The sequence below is a fragment of the Muscardinus avellanarius genome, assembly GCF_963383645.1.
Source record: "Muscardinus avellanarius genome assembly, chromosome: 2".
Taxonomy (NCBI): Eukaryota; Metazoa; Chordata; class Mammalia; order Rodentia; family Gliridae; genus Muscardinus; species Muscardinus avellanarius.
Genome location: NC_137787.1, coordinates 96,921,215 through 96,923,797, shown reverse-complemented (window position 1 = coordinate 96,923,797; position 2,583 = coordinate 96,921,215). Strand labels below are relative to the sequence as shown.

Genomic DNA, 2,583 nt, shown 5'->3' with positions numbered 1-2,583 from the left:
TGCCTGTGAGATAGGAGGGAGGGGCTGAGAGAGACTGGGAGAGCTGTCAGACTGTGATGTGAATTTGACCCTCAGTGAAGGAGAGCTGGAAGAAAGATTGGGTAGAAGCATCCTTGGCTGCTGTGCAGTTCTAAGGAAAGTTGCAAAGGCCATCAAATTCTCAAGCTATGGTTAGCTTTCAGAGAAGTCCCTTATCTTTTGGGTATGGGACTGTCCTAGTATCTCAGTTATTGTCTGGTAGAACCCCACAGCAGCATGAGCTCTGTTGCAAACACAGCACAGGTTGTTCAGAGCAGCAGTTGACACCTTCATTCAATCACACTTCCTGATACTGGAAGTCAAGAGGCACTTTCAATGGTCACCATAATTATTAAATCAGAGTTTGAGTCATGCACAAAATTTTGGTCACATGCAACTCACCATGAATTCTAATGATTCTGATTCAAAGGGTAATAATAACAGTAGATAACACTAGTAAGATGCTTGTATACTCAAAACACCACCACAAAGAAAACACTGCCATGTTAATTTTATAGATGACGAATCTTAGTTGACACAATTAGTGAAACATAGAAAAATTTAAGGATCTATCTCTCTCTCTCTCTCTTTTTTGTTTCTTTTTTTTTTTTTTTTTTTTGGTGGTACTTGGGATGGAACCCAGGAGCCTTCTACCTCCGGGCTATACTCTCAGATCTATTTTATATTTTATTTGGAAACAGCGTCTCTTAAGCCAACTGAGGCTGGCTTTGAACCTGCATAATCCTCCTGACTCCGCCTCCCAAGCATGGAGATTACAAGCATGTGCCACCATGTCCGGCAGGATCTACATCTCTTTTAACGTCTGTTTTTTTGTTTTGTTTTGTTTTGGCTCTACAGCTCACCTGCTTCCCATAGCTGGGTTCAAGAGTATGTTATCTATTTCCTTAGTTAATGGACAGTACTCTGAAGAGTACACAATTGGGTTAACAATATAAGTTATAAACAAAACCAAGATGTCTATGGAAGGAAAATGAGAACTAGTAATAATTCCATCAGGGGAACAACATGTTCTTCACTGGTATTTTCCTCCTTTCAGTTTATAATTCAACCACATCGTCTTTTGGCTCGCTGAGCAGCACCATGGCCATTGGCAAGAACAAGAGCCTTACTAAAGGCAGCTAGAAGGGAGCCAAGAAGAAAGTGGTTGATCCCTTTTCTAAGAAAGATTGGAATGATATGAAAGCACCAGCTATGCTCAATATAAGAAATATTGGGAAAACACTAATCACAAGGACTCAAGGAACTAAAATTGCATCTGATGGCCTCAAAGGTCATTATGTTTGAAGTGAGCCTTTCTGATCTGCAGAGTGATGAAGCTGCATTTAGAAAATTCAAGCTAATCACTAAGGGTGTTCAGGTTGAAAACCACCTGACTAACTTCCATGGCATGGATCTTATGTGCAGTAAGATGTGTTCCTTGGTCAAAAAATGGCAGACCATGACTGAAGCTCATGTTGATGTCAAGACTACAGATGGTTATTTGCTGCATCTCTTTTGTGTTGGTTTTACTAAAAAACACAATGATCAAACACAAAAGGTCTCATGCTAAGCACCAACAGATCCGCCAAGAAGATGATAGAAATCATGACCCATGAGGTGCAGACAAATGACTTAAAAGATAAGTTGATTTCAGGCATTGAAAAGGACATAGAAAAAGTTTGCCGGTCTATTCATCTTCTTCGTGATGTCTTCGTTAGAAAAGTAAACATGCTGAAAATTCCCAAGATTGAATTGGGAAAATTCATGGAGCTTCATGGTGAAGGTAGCAGTTTTAGAAAAGATACTGGGGGTGAGACTAGTACCAAAGTCAAATGACACGAGCTGACAGATATGAATCACCAGTCCAAGAATCTGTTTAAAGTCCAGATTTTTAATAGTGACAAATAAAATTTCCTATTTGTAAAAAAATATAATTCAACAGCATTGTCCATGGACAGGTATACAAGAGCAATCCTAAACAAAGTACCCATGTACAAGAGGACCATCTCCAGGCTCTGCGAGGGCTGTCCCTAGCTTTTAAGTCTGGCTTCTCTTCTCAGATCCTCTAGGACAATACTCCAGTTCCATGAGAGCATCTGCTACCTCTGACCTTCTCTTAAATTATTTGTTTTAGATTATAATTATAGATTACACCACATTTATTTAGCATCTTTGCCATCAACCCTACATTTATTTTTTTATTTGGCTACAGTATCCTATTTATTTAATTGATTGCCTGTGTCAGTTTTCAGAGTAATTGTTTGTTTATTACATGTGGCATTTCAGCATGCTGCATGCCTATGCTCCACTCTGGAAGAGAGTGCTGGCCTCTTAGAATAATTCGAAGTCTCATTAAAGAGACTGAAACTTAGTTCCAGAAACTCTCAGCCAAGGTACATGTTCCACATAGCTTTGCAGATTTAAACTTTTCCTGATGGATTGGTACAAAGAAAGAGGGCTTGTCAAAGTGTAATTTATTCAAATATTTCAGAGAAAGCATGGTCTCACAACTTCAGGGAAAGGATGGTCTTCCAATCTGTTTAATACTATTTCTTTTCTTTTTAA

General features: G+C 39.0%; 1 pseudogene across 1 annotated transcript; it reads left to right on the top strand.

Annotated features, from left to right (window-relative positions):
• Positions 1 to 1,104: 1,104 nt before the first annotated feature.
• Positions 1,105 to 1,898, top strand: LOC308279818 (small ribosomal subunit protein eS1-like; annotated as a pseudogene). The gene has a single exon. The product of its transcript is annotated as a small ribosomal subunit protein eS1-like (transcript).
• The last annotated feature ends 685 nt before the right edge of the window (positions 1,899 to 2,583 follow it).